At 37.0% G+C, this 19,573-nt stretch overlaps 1 non-coding gene across 1 annotated transcript; it reads right to left on the bottom strand.

Moving 5' to 3' along the window:
• Positions 1-2,072: 2,072 nt before the first annotated feature.
• Positions 2,073-2,236, bottom strand: LOC125356968. The gene has a single exon (XR_007212004.1). It is a non-coding gene; the product is annotated as a U1 spliceosomal RNA (small nuclear RNA).
• Between the last annotated feature and the right edge of the window lie 17,337 nt (positions 2,237-19,573).

The raw sequence follows: 19,573 nt of genomic DNA on the forward strand, positions 1-19,573 counted from the left end.
CTATGAGCTATAGGCTACTGGGGATAAGCAAAGGAGAGTGTAGGTTACTCCAAGCTATGGCTAGAGGGCTATCAAGCAGTACATCCAACCATTAAAGGTTCCTGATGTACTCGATGATAACTCACCAAGAAAGGTAAATGTCAGTCTCAAAGTCTAGTTGTTCAGTTTGATTTAATAAATATAACAATAATTATGTATGTATGGGTGTATATTATTCTTTTTATTGCATTGATTAGGCATGAAGGTGTTATCATTTTGACAAGTCCATTTATGTATAAATGTAGCTTGATCATAATCGTGCTTGTGCAACTAAGTTCTGTATTTACAATATGTACAGTCAGGTGTGACACAGAACTTTTGATATAACCTGTAGTCCCATAAGATTATAATGAAGCTGAAACATTCCTATTGCCTATGTACTTCCACTTGTTTAGCTCGGTACATTACTTACTTGTGTTTTTTTTATGTTTATTTGTGTTGTTATAATAAAGGGTATGTATGGAGGGCTCACAATCCATAAGTCAGTTAATGAGTCCATTTCTTTTGGGAAATATTACCCCTCCCTTTGCTCTTTCATGGTTTTTCTCTCCTGTCTCCACCTATAAGTTGTATAGTTCATTTTCAACCTGTGTGTAGTGAACATCATTGCTACATTTATTCACTCTCTGTCCCTCATTTCTGTGCCCTCCTAACCCTTCTAAAGAAAAATGAATATAGGGTGATGCTGTTGTAAGCAAGACTACTGTGCAACCAGTTGAACAAAAACATAGCATATAAAATCACATGCAGTATGTCAGACTTGCTAATAAACAACTTGATTATTTACTTTTCATTATTATTTTCCAGTACACTACTACTTATAAACAATAAAGCTTACTGTCAAGCCATATGGTGTGCTGGCATGTGGCAGCAGCCACATGGTTTTTGTCACATCACCATATTCTATCCAGAGACCATATTGAGTGACTGACCTCTGTCATCTAGATTTGAGTATGTTCTCTGATGTTCGCACCACTGCATAGCTTCAGGACACATTTCTCAGCACACATCTCCATTGTTAAGGGGTGCATGGCTGCTTTCCAAATCACAGTTTACTGTGTATAGGTGTTATCACAGTTGTTTTTAATGTGAGAAAGGAATCCTTGTCAACAAAAATGATTCCAAACAAGAAGAGAATGTGGTAGATTTGCAGGAGCCTCCAAGGCCTCACTCAGTCAATACGTAATCCTCACTCTACTACAACCATTAGTTACTTTTCAGCACGTAATACCTCAGTACCTTACTGTGTGTGAATTCCCCAGTAAGTTATCTCTGGAGGAGACAGGGTCTTGGTCTACTTTGAGGATCTGTAAAGAGTTAGGTACTGTTTCTCTCCAGTTCCCTGAAAACAACTTACTTAGTTGACTTGGGCTTGTGGAATTGTTTGCTTTTTCCTGTGTCTTTGAATTTTGAGACATGGATGAAAATACTGGAACTATTAGTCTGTGAGTGATGGTGTGGCAGAGAGAGGTCAGCAGTAGTATTAGCTTCCTGGAGCTGCTCAGCAAAGTGCCAGAGGCTGCTGTCAGGAATTCATTGTCTTTTTGTCTACAAGCAAAAGCCAGGAAAGGTAGGTCCTTCTGAGAGCTCTGAGGAAGAATCTGTTCTCTGACTCTCATCAAATTTTTGGTGGTTTTCTGGCATTCTTTGACAGCCCTGGTTTGTAGGATGAGCCCCATCTTTCTCAGTATCTTCACATCATGCTCCCCTTTTGTGTACATCCTAGATCACACACTTTCTCTTTTAATAGGAGCACTGGTCACACCAGTTTAGGTGCTCATCTTTCCCTATTACACTCCCAAGTTCACCTACTATAATGATAGTATCTCTTATTTCCAGATAAAGTTACATTCAGAGGCAATAAAATTAGGATTTCAGTGTACAAATGTGAAATAACATAGTTCAGTCCATGAACTGGGGATATTTGAGAAGGGTGCACAGGATTTGTGTCCTTCTCTGGCAGTTTTTTTTTTTTTTTCATGAAACAAAGGCTTTATTAAAGAAAGTGCAATTCTATCTTTATACAATAAGGCCAGGGGAGAGCGCAAATGCAGTCCCCCACTACCACAAATTATGCAGTCCAGTTTCCCGCATTTGGGGAAATCTCAGGGGTCAGCACATCCGGACTGCAATGGGTAAGCCTCGCCCTGGGAAAACCACCTTCGTGATCATGGTATCTCCCCTGCAAGGTAAGTATTCTCTCTGGCAGTTTTAATGGTGTAATCTTAGGTACTCCTTTGCTGCCCAGACTCGGTTTCTTTCTGCTTTTTTCTGAAGACATAAGTAAAGAGGGTCTGCTAATTGCCTGGTGGACAATAGATTGTAGAACAATAATCATGTTCTCCTAGACTCCAAACCTTAATCATTTAGTTTAACTTTTAAAATTTTGTAATTGTTAGTAGAAATTGAAATACAGAGGGGTTATAGTTATTTAAGTCAGGTGATGAGTCCAATTCTTTCTGGACAGTGTCAACTCTTCCCTCACTCTCTCCCAGTTTTCCTCTTCCCATCCTCACTCACAAGTTGTACAGATCATTTTCAATATAGTGTCTAGTGAACACAACTGATGTATTTGTTCATCTTTTCTCTTCTATGCCTATGCCTCCCCTTATGCTCTGAAGACAAACAAACAAATAAAAACAAAAGAAAAGTAAACAACAACAACAAAACAATCTAACCACCTCAACTTAATTCATGGTACCTGGTCTAATGCTTGTTCCTATGTATCATTATATCTTGTTTGGAAGTACAATGTAAGAGGATGACTTGTAATAGTCCTATGTTATTCTTGTCGGTCAATGCAATTTTAACAACTAGCTTACTGTACTGCCTTTCTTCTTTTTATCTGCATACCTAGACCATTAGACACCATTTCAAAGCTCTTATTCTAAACAACTAGACTATGTTCTTCCTGGGTGATTTTGCCTCTTGGCTCAGATTAATCTTACACAGTTAGAAGGAATACTGTGGTGTTGACATATATTCTATGATTGGTTTGTTTAGTCTTTCCATTGATTTATATTTCTGGATAATTTGGATAGAGGTATTTCTACTAACTCACTATTAAGACTCTTGATTGAACTGTCCTGAGCCAAATGTTACTTTTCTGAAAGTCACAGATTTTCTTTAAAGTTCCAAACGTTTATTACATAACATGATCTAGAGTTCAACTAAAAGAGTACTAAGGGAAATTTCACATTTTTTTCTAAATTTCAAATGGATGTCGTATCATGTCGATCAACAGATTCATTAAGTGAACATAATTAAGGCATTTAGTCTAGAATATAAAACTTCACCTTTATATTAAATATTTTGGAAAGATACTAACAGTTAGAAAATAATTTTAAATGTACCACTGAGAAAGTTAATGTTTTTAAAACCAGAAGTAATTTGAAAAAGTTTGTGGTTTTACAAAGGAATTCATTTTTATAGGGATTTGTAAAAAGAAGAGACCATTTCAGGTATTTTCCATGGAAAGGAAAAATTCATAGCCATTTGGGGTTAAGAAGGCTAAGGAAGAAAGAGGGACACTTGTAAGCAAATTAGGTAAATAATCTTTGTCTCCTCCAAACATACTATATACCTGTTATTTCTCAATAAGTGACTTTTATGTTCGTCCATCAGCTCTTCTCATGGGACCTGACAATAAACCTTTGGTAAATTTCCTTAGGATTTTAGACAACAGGGTAATTTGACACTCAATATCACAGAAGTCTCTGAGAAGTTCTTGATTAGTAGGATAGTAATCCAATCTGGAATGTGGGATGTGTTCTCTCGATTACTCAGACAAGCTAGTCTAAATGAACTAGACCAGCAATTATTTGCATGAGATCCCTGGAGGCAGAAGGGCTTCCAAACAAGATCACCTTTTCTATTCCTTTGTATTCCCACTGTTTTCAGTGTATAGGTCCTGTAATACCAGACATCTATTGTTCTAGGCTTAGACCACTTACTGATGAAGAAGATACAGGCCTCAAAGTGAAGCAAGTTTGACAAACCCTTTCTGTAAAAGGCCTAGATAGCAAATATTTTAGACTTCATGATCCATATCATCTCTGTCCCAATGACTCAGCAATTCTTTGCCAAACCCATCATGGAAATAATACAAAGGGTTGAACATGGCTTTCTACCAGGTCTGCAGTTTGAATTTCATGTGTCATGAAATACTACTCTCCTTTTTATTAAAAAGTAAAAATCATTTTAAATTTCTAGGTCATATGAAAGCAGATGCAGACTTATCTCTGCCATTTCTGAGTCCAATGATAGAGATGGATATGCAAACAGCTACAATGCTGTGGTATGAGGACAGAGTCCTAGGCACTCTCTATGTCCATATGAATAAGGTGCTATGGAGGATTCTTTTTCTTTTTTTTTTTTTTTTTGGCCATACCTGGGCCTTAGACTCAGGGCCTGAGCACCATCCCTGGCTTCTTCCTGCTCAAGGCCAGCACTCTGCCACCTGAGCCACAGCGCTCCTTCTGGCCATTTTCCATATATGTGGTGCTGGGGAATTGAACCGAGAGCTTCATGTGTAGGAGGCAAGCACTCTTGACACTAGGCCATATTCCCAGCCCCTATGGAGGATTCTTAATAGCTACATTGCATACACTAAAAGATAACTTCCAACCTGTTTCCTTTCTCCAATATACCAAAGTGTTGCCACACATGTTAATTACTGTTCATAGGATATGATCACTTCATCTTGTTTCTTAGCTCAAGCAAGTCCAGCATTCTTTCTGACTCCAGTTAAAAACTTTTACATTTTCACTTATATTTTCTACTTTCCTTAGCAATATGCCATCTACATGTCTATATTCCCAAATATATTTAGTGAACACCTCAACTTCATAAAATTCTTATATTTGCCAATATGACCCTTGTTATTTTTGCATTAAAGATGCCTAAAAGATAGATAGCATGTACTTATTGTACTTGAATTATGTTCAGAAATACTTATATTTGTGTGATTAAACACATAGACTGCATAAATACATAAAGCTGAAAGAAGAATAAAGGAGAAATATAAATGCAGGAAAATAGAAAGGAGAAGGAAAAATAGGAGATGGGAAAGTACTAAGGGAGAAAAGGGAAAGTTTTCTGGATTGATAGATAGAAGGATAGGTGAAATGTAGCCCAGCATCTTATCTGCTCTGAAGCATGAGGTAGGGAGAGATAGATGCATCTGGCAAGCAGTCCTCAATTCCTGACAGCATTTTTTATATGTAAAAAAGAATTATGAAATAATGAAAAGTCACAGAAAGTGACAGACTCTGTAAATAACCTCAACAGTCACAAACAAGAGAAAGTGTTTAAATAAGTAAATGGGGGACAGTTGGTCATGATGTGGTAGTAATAAGAGCCTACATCAGTGGCTGTGCCAGATCTTTCCAGAAGACAATTAAGCTTTCCAGAGGACAATTAGGCTTAGTATTTAGGGAAAAAAGTTACTTATGACTCAGTTGCTTAAGCTTAATGAAGTATTATATATCATCTCTTCATTTTCAAATTTGAAGAGTAGAGAGGAAGAAGACATCATATATTGGAACCCTTGGACTTCTGAAACCAATTAAATATCTGTATAACAGAATTTGAATATGCTAGACTTCAGAGCTCTGAAAACACAAATTTAATTGCATTGTTACTTAAGTCAGTATCTCAACTATTCTAAGACTTTACCTTGAAGAATTATATGTGCCAAAGTTATTTTTTAATTCCCCAAAGATATCGTAAATACATGTACCAGGCAGTGCCAGCATCTCTCCTGCCCCCCGCCTCGTACTGTCTTTGCCCCTCCTCCATGGAGATGTTTACACAGATTCATAGCAATGGGTTTGAGATGCACTCCTAAGATTCCAGCAGAGACTGTTCAAGTCTTCTATGCTTTCACAACCCCCGGTTTTACTGTTTATTGTTTTCTTTATTTAATGTTAGATTCCTTGCACATTTATTGCAGATTCTCTCAAGAGCCCTCTTGTTTTCCTTGCTTTCTGGCCTTCATCACAGCCTCTGACCCCATCTATTAGAGCACAACCTCCAGCAGTGGATAGGATTTGTGTCTTTGTCTCCAAGAGGTCCTTGGGTTCCACTTAATCTGATCAATAAGAATACATACCTCAGTAGTTAGTCTGTCACTAGACTCCATCCTGAACATATTGGAGGCAAGTTCAGGTCAAGTTCAGCTGTATCCAGGGTATTGTTATTCTTTCTTTCTTTCTTTCTTTCTTTCTTTCTTTCTTTCTTTCTTTCTTTCTTTCTTTCTCTCTCTCTCTCTCTCTCTCTCTCTCTCTCTCTCTCTCTCTCTCTCTCTCTCTCTCTCTCTCTCTCTGTTGTTGTTAACCAGCAGAAGCCTTTTCAAACTTCTTTGGCTGGCAGATCATGCCATAAACCAGATTGAGTCAGCATATGTCTGATCTACATTGGCCAGAATCACCCCATATATCTTTTTGTTCCATTTACTAGGACAAGCATCCCAGGGATTTCTTATACCAAAGTAGCAATGCCTTTGTTCTTGATAATAGAGCTTTAACTACTACTTACAAGGTTGCTGAATATGTGAACATGAGAACTCACAGAGGACCTTATTGTGGTGAAGACAACGCCTTTACTTTGCATATGAGAAATGAGCAGGAAGAGGGCATAAGAAATAACTTTCATTGCATCATTACATTTTAGTCTAATTTTTTTGATTGAAATATTTATTCTAAATTCAAGATTTAAAAAGGCAAGAGTTTTGCAAGGCCATGGTAGTTCACATGCTAGTTACTCAGAAATTTTAGATCTGAGAAATGCAGTTCTCAGTTCAAAGTCAGCCTGGACAGACAAATTGGAGCAATTCCTATCTCTAACTGGTAAGAAGCTTCACATACACACACACACACACACACACACACACACACACACACACACACACTCTCTCTCTCTCTCTCTCTTTCTCTCAAAGGACATGTTTTTTTCAAAAGTTTTATAGAATTATTGTTGGAAACAGAATTATTCTTTAACTCTCAGTAGTAACATATGTTTTAATTAACCTTAAAGTGAGTTTCTGTTTCATGGGCACTGTCTTCAGTTTCGTCTTGACAACTTTGTACCCACCTAATGGTGTCGGAACCCACACGAATTCCTAGAGCTATCTCTCAGAGCATTTGCCAACTACTATTCTCCTTATTTTAGTCATTTTATCTGGCATTTCTAAACTTGATAGTGCCCATACAGGTATTATTGGTGAGTGTGTGTGTGCACATGTGCACTCCTGCAGGTTCTGGGGTTTGAACTCAGGGCCCATGTGCTGTCCTTGAGCCTTTTTTTTCTAGGCTACTGCTCTTCCACTTGGGCCACAGTTCCATGTCTTTCTTTGTGTTGTTCAGTTGGAGATAAGTGTCTCAAGGATGCTCCTTCCTGAACTGGCTTTGAACAGCAAACTTCAGATTGCTGACTCCTGAGCCACCAGCATCTGGCATTAGATACTGTTTTTGCCTTTAATTAAAGCAAAATAATTGTATACTTTCATAGGATTCATTATGACATGGGGCATACAGTGTCAGAATGAACACTTAACACTGATAGTTTAATATTTTATTATTTAAATGTGCAATGATAATTTCAGAGTAATTGGTAAATAACTTCAAACTTCACTTTATATTGAGAGCACTCAGAACCCACTCTACTAGTGATTCTGAAATACTTATTTAATTGTGATTAATCATAGTTATCCCACAATTAGAAGTTATTGTTTTTAATCCAGCCACACTTCTGAGCTCATTAATTTTTCTTTATCTCCCTCTGTCCTCCACACTTCCCAGGTTCTGAAAATCACTATGTATTTCAAACATAACCACATATTTTCGTTAAAGTCATTACATGTTCAACAAATACTTATGTAACAGCTTCCAATTGCTGTTTTATTGCTCACTGGAAAGATGGCTGTAAACTGGTCAGATAAGTCTAGCTACCCTTGGCCAAACATTCTAGTTGGTCATGTCTTTGTCCAACCCACAATATTATGTTTGGCCAATGTAAGCAGCTTCTGCTACAATGCCATTCATCTACCTGGACAAATTTCTGTCATGGATGAGATAAGACAGCTAGTGAAGGTACAAGCAATCATATGAGAACTCAGGCTCCATCCTCAGCAGGAATGGGGGAAATCTATGCCATAGCAAAATTGTCTCAAATGATGCCATTGGCTCTTCCAGAGACAAGATTAATAAAACAGCTGTCATTTGTTCAGACCTCAATACTCACTCCTGAGAAAATTTGTACCTACCCAAGTGTGTGGATGTGGGTGTGGAGAGAGAGAGGGGGGGGGAGACTCCTTAAAGAGAAGTTTTAGCCATTATTGATGGATAAAACAGCAGAGGCAACCATCTTCATTTTAGGCTCCTGATTTGGCTTCTCCATACTGAATCTCTATGTTTATTATTTATTATGGCCTCTAAGAGTAGGCTGCATTTAATAATTAGCTTATCCTATAAGAATTCATCTCTACCTCCTTTGCTACATAGCTAAAGAGAATTTTGAAGAGCCGGGGGTATATATTTGCATTCAGGAATCTCTCAGGATGATTATTTTCAAGTTTCTCATGAAAATATCTCTGGTGAAAGAGCATACTCAAGACAAGTCTTTCCAGAGGATTTAGTCCTCTGGGTAGCACTGAGACAGGCTATAATAGAAGGCCTTAGGTGTTGTAGAGTTGACAGATGCACATTTGAAGTTAATTAATAATGCTATAATGCAATGTAAAGAACAAGTGACACAGACAGCAAGTATTCAAGGAGGTCAGAGAGGTTTAATAACTATTTGTAGATTCAAATTTCATGTAGAAGATTTCCCCTAGTGCTTACATCTAGCAATTGTTTTTCTATTAACTTTGTCTGTGGGGTAGCCAAATACCTAATACTGTTGCTGTGTCACTACTTCACCTTTGACTAATTCCACCATTTATTTTCTTTTTTTCTTACACATGTAGTAATTGACAATGCTTGGGGACTAGCTTTTCAAATAATTTTTCCCTTAAAAATGAGGACAACAACCTTGATTATTATTCCTATGACCTTGGCCTACCACTTAATTTTCTGTCTTATAATTGTGTCAAGGAAACTATAAAAGCTAACATAGTGTTTCTTAAGAAAGAAGTATAACCTGACATCATGCAAGTTTCATAATGTCTTTCAATTTTAATATCCTTTTCTTCATAATGGGGATAATAACTTTACAGAATTTTTTCTAAGCCTAAAGCAGGATAACATACATTGAAGTGTCCTATAAAAGTATCTGGTAATAGTAAAGTCTTGTAATTAAAGTGACTGGTGAAAAAATCTTAATTATGCCTATTGCACTATTCTTTTATCTTTCCATATACAAACCACTTGGCATTTAATAATAAAACATATCTTCTCTAAATGGAGAATACATGAATACCTCACTTAGAATGGATCTTATTTGTGATGATATATTATTAGTTACATATATTACATGATGACCTTATACGTGTATGTGATCTACAGTATCAATTGGTCTTGTGCTTTAATTAGTATGATCTGTGATTAAAATAATTTTGAGAATATAATACTACTCTCATTTTAGAGATGAGGAAAAGAATATTCAGGAAAGTTTCCTGATTCACACACTGACAATCAGAAAATTGATATGAGATTAAACCTGGCCTAATTGCTTCATGACAGACCCATTCCGTTTTCTGGATTTCCACCCTCCTTTTTCTGTACTCCCTAAATGAATCTAGAATGATGACTCTAGATAGAACCCAAGTGACCCCAGATTTTGATGTGACTGTCCCATAAGGTAATTTAATGTGTCATGGGACTTTTACACATCTAGTTCTCTAGAGTCTTTTGTTCCTATGATTATCCACTTTGAGTGACTATGGAATGTAATTTTCTGCCCTGTATAGTCAATGAGAGCTGTTGTTTCTAAGAACAGAGAAGTTGGGTTTGGGATGCCTTTTCACAGGCTCAGCATATGGCAAAGACAATAAAAATACAAGATAAATGAACAGAAATGCTTCAGCTCCCATGTTTTAGAAAAGTGGACAAAGGAAATGGATTTCTATCTCTGTAGAGAAGATGAAGGGAAGACAATTTTAGGTGAAAACCTGGGAAGATATCTTGCCAAAAAAGTGCAACAAGAGGGGCTGGGGATATGGCCTAGTGGCAAGAGTGCTTGCCTCATTTACAGGAGTCCCTGGGTTCAATTCCCCAGCACCACATATACAGAAAATGGCCAGAAGTGGCGCTGAGGCTCAAGTGGCAGAGTGCTAGCCTTGAGCAAAAAGAGGCCAGGGAGAGCCTCAGCTCAGGCCCTGAGTCCAAGGCCCAGGACTGGCCAAAAAAAAAAAAAAAAAGTGCAACAAGAGAAGACTCTCTGATATAAGCAGACCTGTTTCTGATAGAACACAAGACAGAGGACTATGTTCAAAAGAAACTGAAGTCAAATCCATTATGTAGGATGCTTGATCAAACATATAAATGTTGTTTTTCCACCAATTAAATTTTAAAGATTCAAAAATTGGAAAGACAAATAGACTGGAGAGAGAAAGACAAAGGGAGAGAGAGCCATGTGCTATATTAGCCTTATTCATGTGTGTGTGTGTCCGTGTGTGTGTGTGTGTGTGTGTGAGAGAGAGAGAGAGAGAGAGAAAGAGAGAGAGAGAGAGAGAGAGAGAGAGAGTGTTTGCTTATCAAAGGGCTTGAACTCAGGGCCTGAGTACTATATCGGAGCATTTTATTGCTATAGGCTAGTACTCTACCACATGGGCCACAACTGAGGGATTTTCGGCTCCAGCTGGCTTCAAACTAAAATCCTCACCTCTCAGTTTCCTATGTAGCTAGACTTGTAGGTGTGAGCTACCAGTACCTGGCTTTATTTCCATATTTGTTTTCAAATAAAAACAGTGCATTCATGAAGAAACTGGAAAAAATAAAATTGGCTAGATATTTGACAAGATGAATAATACATGATTGATTTCTAAACACAAAATGAATATATCACATAAAAATTTACTTTGTAAGCATGTGGTAAGGCCAGTATGTTGGTTCTTCAAACAAATTCTAGAGCTGTCGCCATGTCAGCAATCTATTAGCCATTTGGGCTTACATTCAAGTTTGAAATTCGACAAAATATAATATAATGTGGTGAAATTTCCCCAGTGATTTCTTTATACTCAAAGAGTTGTTGTAGAAAGTTCTGTGCAGAATGACAAGTTTTCCTGAATAGTGGGCATATCTCATATAGTCTTCATGTGATCTTAATACACTGGACTCAGTGTAGACACATACATACACACATTTCTTATTCATGTATATTTTTCCTATGAGTATTGACTTCATGCAACTATATTCAGACAGGTCCAGAAGACTCTAAAGGGGGCTGGGGATATGGCCTAATGGCAAGAGTGCCTGCCTCGTATACATGAGGCCCTGGGTTCGATTCCCCAGCACCACATATACAGAAAACGGCCAGAAGTGGCGCTGTGGCTTAAGTGGCAGAGTGCTAACTTTGAGCAAAAAGAAGCCAGGGACAGTGCTCAGGCCCTGAGACCAAGGCCCAGGACTGGCAAAACAAAAAAACAAAAAAAACAAAAAAACAAAACAAAAAAAACACAGAAGACTCTAAAGAACAAATGAAATAGAAATACTGGATTTCATTTCTTAATCCTGTCTAAAATATTTATAATTTTGTAAGTCTTTCTAGCTCATCCTTTCAATAATTTAGCAATCTTAACTCTTAAGACAACATCAATTAAAAGTAATTATTGGATATTTTTTATCAATACTAGGGCTTGAACCCAAGACTTTGTGCTTTTATTTGGCTTCCTTGTTAACAGTGGATGTTCTACCACTTGAACCATGTCTCCAGTCTGGCTTTTATCTGGTTAATTGAAGATGGAATCTTTCCAACTTTTTCACACAGATTGAATTCAAATCTAATTATCAGATTTCATACTCTTTCATAGCCAGAAGTATAGGCCTGAGCCCCCACACCTAGCTGAAATTTGTTTAAAGTGTGATTTCAATAATAGATTTATAATAAAATTTGATATTTTGATATTGCATTTTAAGTCAGATAACTGAACTGCAATCATTCAAAAATGACATATCTAAAACTTAAAGACAAGCTTCTCTCTTCTTCTTTTAGAGTACTTTCTTTCCAACTTCCCTATATTTCAAAGTGTTAAATGAAAGACCAACTCAATTTTATTACCATGCATCATATGACATTCCTCTTATCCCATTCAGTCAATCAAATTTACCCTTCAACTTCAGTGGTAAATTCAACCATGGAAATTCCTTCACTGTAAACTAACAAGAGGGAGTCAGAGCATATGACATGGAATAGATCTGCAGCATTGGGCTGCATGTAAATTAGAACAATGGTGCCTGACAAACTGCTCAGAAATGAGAATGTCTTTGATAGTAAGAACTTCAATTTATATGTTACTTTACCTCCTGAGGATTAAAAAAAACTCTCAACCCATTGCTACTTGAAGGGGATGAAAAACATAGAATTCTGCACTAATGTTCTTACAGGATAGTAATGGCTATTTTGTGAACAGAAGAGAGAAATCTTGCTTCTTTTTAATTCTCTACATTGTAATGTGGTAAAGGGCATATTTTGGAATAGACATCCTGAATTCTAATTTCCAGCACTGGGATAGGTTGTTTATTGTTTGTCAAAAATAGATGTCATTGTTGAAGTCTGAAACAACTACTCCTCTTCTCCCCATTCCAGCACAGCGGACCTAACTAGTTGTGTCTTTGATCACATGATCAGCTCATTGGGGCAGGTACCCTGAAGAGATATTTAATGAATGTAGTACATATAGATGTGTTTTCCAGAGTGATTTATTAAAAATTAGTCAATAATAGTGAAAAAACTTGATAAAATCAACTTCTTCTAAGTGTAAGAATAGAGGTTTTGTGAGGGAAAACTGAAATTAAACTATAACATTCTGCAGGTGAATGTTAAAAGAGAATCCTGATGTAATCTTAATGTGGTGATCTAAACAGAATATATCAGAATTGGTTGATCACTTCACAAGGCATGAACAACATGAAGAAATAATTTCACCAGTGAGCAATGAAGTGAGAGCTGTCTTTGCAACCTCACTAAGTTCTGAAAATCAGAGACATCTAAAGTCTCAAATACTATAAAAACATCCATTGACATGTATTATAATGACAATTATTTGGCAGATTCTTGTGGTTACCATTTTTCTACCCCTGTGTTTCCTGTAATAAATATGAACACACTCAAGGGATATTTTAATTCAATAAGATTTTAAAACTAAATAAACACCTCCAACAACCCTCTGACACTCACATTTGATGTATTTAGTCTTGAAAGGCTAGCAGCTATGAGGAGTTCTTTTTCTGCTGTATGTGGCCTTTCGAGAGCCATTTACCTTTATAGAAGTGACAAATTTTAAATACATTACAAGAAGAAGAGTGATGACTGAGGAGAAGAGATACCATTTGAATGATTATAGATTTAGAGTAGATGTTGCTCTTGATTTATTTGCATCCAGACAGAGCTAAGAAAAGTGTATATTTGGCATTAAAATCAACAGAGCACAAGGAAAACTTCCAATAAATAAGATGTCAGCTGAACACCAAAGTTTTCCTCATTCTCCACTCCTCCCTCTGTGCAAACTCTAATGTAGAAAACAATTTAAACAGGGAAGGGTTTATATCATTCCTTGAAACTGCTATAAAAATACAACTCAGGAGACTTGCATCCCGAAAATGTGGCCTACTATCTAATAAGGATAACAACACTATCCAGAAAAAATCTGAGTCTGAATCAATATGTATTCCCAGTACTTGGAATCCAGGTTCAAATTATCTTTGTTAGCATATTATTACTAATATTAACCCACTATTATAAAGAAATTTTGTGTCTAGTAAGCATACAAAGAAATTCTGTATTATGTGAAGAAAATGTAGGTTACAGGGTGAAATGGTAGGAAAAGAGATATGAGAGTGGCATGGGAGCATTGCCTCCTAGCAGAACAGAAAGCCAAAGCTGGAATGGATTCAGGAAGAATTGAATGGGGCTAGTGATGGAAAATTTTGGGCCAGCTCCATGAATCAGAGGCAGCTGGGTCTAGATTGTAAAGGTTTCCAAAGATTAGCAAATTCTCCCTGTTCCAGGAATCAGACTTAGAAAACCAGATGGAATTAGGGGTCTCTCTGTGAGACAGGGAAAGAGGAATAGCTGAAAAGAGAAAGAGTCTATCACACAGCTGTGGATAGGAATCTGGAAAGTCTGAACCTTCACTCTGAAGTTTATGGGACAGAGATAAAGTTCCTTTCCACAAAGATTCTTTCCAGTCTATAATATACGACAAAGCCATAGCTTACTCTAATAATCTTCTCTTGCTTTTAAATCCTTTTGTTAATTTTAGCATGTTACAGGGAAGATGTTATGCAAAATCATATGCCCTCTACCCTCATTCCAGGAGTTTTAATATCTCTCTTTGGACATTCAACCAGCAATAAAATGTTTCTCACATTTCCAAGATGTTCTTTCATTCTGTTGTTTTCCTTTATAGCTGAATACACAGACAGTTGGCTTACATTCAACAGACCAATTTGCTTGCAGTTGAGGATATGAATTTAACAATTTACCACACTAATGTTTTCCATATTTTTCTCAAGTGTATTGAATTCATGTTTCTTTTCTCTATTACCATCATATTCATTTTCTATTTCTCTTATGAATATAGTAAATAAGAAGTTATAGAAGAGAATTCTACTTTAAAATAAAAGATTTTTCATAGCTAAAATATGGAACCAACCCAGATGCCCTTCAGTAGAAGAATGGATCAGGAAAATGTGGTACATATACACAATGGAATTTTATGCCTCTGTCAGAAAGAATGCCATTGCCCCATTCGTAAGGAAATGGAAGGACTTGGAAAAAATGATACTAAGTGAAGTGAGCCAGACCCAAAGAAACATGGACTCTATGGTCTCCCTCATAGGGAATAATTAGCACATGTTTAGGCTAGTCACAGCAGAGGATCACAAGAGACTAATAGCTATGCCCGTATGAATGCATAAGATGATGCTAAGTGAAATGAACTCCATGTTATGGAAACGACTGTTATATCACTGTTGTAATTACTTTCAATATGCCATGTGAAATCATAGCTTCTTTTGTTGATGATCCTCTTGTATCCCCTTCCTGTTGTTGTACCTGCAATATCAATGTATCTCATCTGAGTACACTGGATACTGTATATACTGGTATTAGAACTAGGGAAGTGAAAAGGAATATCAAAATTGAGAGACAAAGGATAAAAGGACAAACGACTCCAAAAGCAATACTTGCAAAACCATTTGATGTAAACCAACTGAACAACTCATGGGGGGAGAGGGAAAGGGGGAAGGGGAGGGGGAAATGAGGGAGGAGGTAACAAACAGTACAAGAAATGTACCCATGGCCTAACTTATGTAATTGTAACCCCTTGGTACATCACTTTGACAATAAATACGTAATTATTAATAAATAAAAATAAATAGAAGACTTTTTTTCAAATGAAGATCATTTAAAATTATCCCAAGAGACAATGTAGGCATCACAGCAACTATGGCTACAAATCTTGGAGCCAGTTTACATCTACCTCTTTCTATCTATATAACCCTGAATAATTTTCTTACTTTCTCTGTTTCTCACTGTATTTTCACAAGTGAAGCAGAAATGATAATACTGACACTTTACCTCACAGAGTTGTTGAGATGAATGCATTAATAAATGTTAGTTTGAATAATACTCTGCTTATTGAGAACTAGATTGTCATTTATTATTAGCATGACATAAATACCAATTGGTAACAAAAATGCCAGTGAAATTATTTTGGTTGATGTAAAGACTTCAGGTTTTAATTTGTGTTGGTGAAATGTAGAATTTTAATTAATGGGGTTGCTTCCAAATAGCTAACTATTGTCCTAGTATGAATTACTGAATAATTTATTGCTGTTAGCTTTATGTTCATATAATTCTCAGTTATTTTATGTTAATGCTACTGTACAACTAATTGTATTAAATGTGGATTGTGTTATTATATGAATAATGCATATTGATTTTCTAAAAACTTGAAATGTGTTTCAAGTAAATTGCAAAGTTTTCATATTCCAACTTTTTAAAATTGTTATTATTATTTTATTTTTATTGGTTTATTATTTTTATTATGTTTATTATTTTAAAAAAAATGTATTGTCAAACTGATGTACAGAGAGGTTACAATTTCATACGTTAGGCATTGGATACATTTCTTGTACTGTTTGTTACCTCCTCCCTCATCCCACCCTCCTCCCCCTTTCCCTCTTCCCCCATGAGTTGTTCAGTTGGTTTACACCAAATAGTTTTGCAAGTATTGCTTTTGGAGCCGTTTTTCTTTTTGTCCTGTGTCTCTTGATTTTGGTATTCCCTTTCCTTTCCTAGTTTTAATACCAGTATATACAATTTCCAATGTACTCAAATAAGATACAGTGATAGTGCAGGTACAACCACAGGAAGGGGATACAAGAGGATCATCAACAATAGAAGCTACAGTTTCACACAGCATGTTGAAAGTGATTACAACAGTGATACAACAGTCATTTCCATAACATGGAGTTCATTTCACTTAGCATCATCTTATGTGTTCATAAGGGTATAGCTATTGGGCTCTTGTGATCCTCTGCTGTGACTACCCTTCATATTCCAACTTTTAAGACATATTTGTGTGTATTTCTGTTTCAGATAGGATGAGTTAGGTTATTCTGTGGTTTGAAAAGGAGCAACACTCATCAGGGTACTGAAAACACAGGTTTTATTTAGTGCTGTCACTGTACATCCATCTCAGACCCACAGGGATCTTTGCTGTGCTATAATCCCTCCCTAAAGGGTAGAACTCAAAAGTTTGGTCTGTTTGCAATATTTAGCTCTAAGTTGAGGATCTTGAGTCTGCTCTTTATGTTCCAAGATTCAAAAATAAATACAGTTCCTTATTTGACACACATGTTAGTAGTCTCTGATAAGATTTGCATTCTTTTGACTGAATTTTCTTTCAGAAAAGTTCTGGATACTTTGAGTTTAATGTGCCTTACTGAAAAAAACGATATATACAAATTTTGTCAAGTTAGTAGAACTTATTGGTGCCATTTCCATGGTTTGATTTTTACATTGAAAGAACTTAATGGATTGAAAAAATATATGTCGGATATAATATCATACACAACACTAGATTCTAGTCATGTTAGAATTTCCTCAAAATCATTCTCAGCTTCTTATCCCTTGCTGTGGGCCGAGAGGCACTTACTCCTTTGAACTTAATAAACCTCTCTATTTGTGAATTCTATGTTCCTTTAATTTTTGGCCTACAACATTGTTGTCTTCTAAAATTACCTCTTCCCTAGTCATCACACCTATGGCCAATTTTGAGTTTTCCATTCTCTCCTCCTAGACATAAATGTTTGCTGTTACCATGCTATGCTATCTTAGAAGGTAGGGAAGATAAGTTACCAAATATAGAGTCTCTTATTATGATAGAGTACCATCCATTCATCCTTCTTATCATTTTTCATCTTTCCCAATCCTGAGCCATCATCATATAAGGGCTATTGGTCACAGTTGTACCCCCATCTTGCTATTTATGTAATAATGAAAAATAAACCCCAATGGCCTAAAACAGGAAAGGTTTTCTTCTGTTTGTAATGAGTCAGCTGGAGACCCACCCTTGCATTCTCTTCACTCTTGAAGGCTTCTGAGCAACACTCATTGGGAATATTTCAAGTTATCAGCAAAGAGCTTTACAGAATATTCATACTGCTTCTTTTTTATTCACAGGTTTATTTACCTACTTTTTCTTGTAGTTTTTTTTTGTTATAGTAAAGGTGATGTGAAGAGGGGTTACAGTTACTTAAATCAGGTAGTAAAAACATTTCTTTTTGAATAGTGTCACCTCTTCACTTGTTTCCTTACAGATTTTCCCTCCCACTCCCCCAAAAGTTGCATAGTTCATTTTTAACATAGTATCTAGCGAGTAGCACCACTGTGTTTCTTCACCCTTTGTCCCACCATTTCTGTGTTCCCCTTTATCCTCTCCCAAACAGATAAACTTCCTTGCAAGACAGAAAGTATAAAAAACAACAGTACTAGAAGAGAAAAAAGCAAAAACAAATTAAAAAAATCTCTTGTTTCCAATTCTTGGAGTTAATTTCAATAAAGATCATATGCACATAGCTATTGAGCTTTTGTGGTCCTTTGACCCAATAATTCCACTTTGGGGCATTATTTATCCAATAGGCCACAAACAAGGCCACACTAAAGCTACCAGCACAACTGTGTTCATTGTATTGTTGTTTATCATAGCCAAGAGTAGAAACCAACCCAGATGACTCTTAATGGACAAATAGATCAAGAAAATGTGAATATATATATATATATATATATATATATATATATATGTATACATGAACTCGTAATTGCAGAGCCATAGGCTCAGCTTTAGAGAATTGGAAGGCCATTCTCTGTCCCTCCAAATGCTGAGGGCAGCACTGACAAGACCTATAGTGCCTTGCATTACAATGTCCACAGTTTCTGCCCTCCTGATAATCCCCATCTTCACTTGACCTTGGAGCTTGCAGGTGGCCTATTCAAATTGGCTGGTTACTGCTCATCTTCTCATCCTGTTTTCAGAAGTCACTAATCCTAGGATTATTCTCCTCACTGTGTTATGGCTACCTTGTGTTCTGCATGTACTCTCCTGTTGGATAATGAATGAAATCCCTGTTCATGGGATCCAGACTCTATGGTTCTGTTGCTGAAGTGACACTGCAGGTCCCCTGGTACCTGAAAACTAGCTCCATGGTCCAGTCTCCATCATTGCTTTGCTCCTGGCCTTGCTCCCAGCTGCAGCAGAACAAGGCTCCCCCAACTGTTTGCACCATCTGGTGCCCAACATTGGGCTTGAGACTCGACGTTGGACAAGAGGGACAGTGGAAAGAATGGAGGAAGAGCAATGATGGTGATGGCAGAATCAAGGAAATCAGCCATGGAAAGCTGAAGAGTTCGTGATCCCAGATCATGTACCAGGACATGCTTCAGGACCATCAGGGTAACCAATGGGGTTAGCTCTAAGCAAAAAACTTGAGCCAATAGGCACATTGTTAACTAAGTCAGGGGTAAAAGTAAAGAAAACATATATGGAGAGATTGGCCTGGTATATAGTGTTAGCATTTCCCTAGCTTCAGTTCCTCAACTCCTCCCATTAGCCCCCAGGTCCACCCATACCTAATGAGCCACTCCTACTCACTACTTACCTATTTCCCCTTTACCCCCAGAGAGAGAAGCTGCTACCTGGATAAAGTGCAGATGCAATGTAGCTCCCTCTCCCGTGGGAACTATGGCCCCACTAATAAACCTCCTTATGAACCTTCTTCTCCTGTCTGTGATTATCTCCACACGGTCCTCTGGGATGGCTGAGACCTATGCTTTCATTGGTGCCGAACCTGGGATAGGGCCCCCAGTGGAT

The sequence above is a fragment of the Perognathus longimembris genome, chromosome 8 (assembly GCF_023159225.1).
Source record: "Perognathus longimembris pacificus isolate PPM17 chromosome 8, ASM2315922v1, whole genome shotgun sequence".
Taxonomy (NCBI): domain Eukaryota; kingdom Metazoa; phylum Chordata; class Mammalia; order Rodentia; family Heteromyidae; genus Perognathus; species Perognathus longimembris.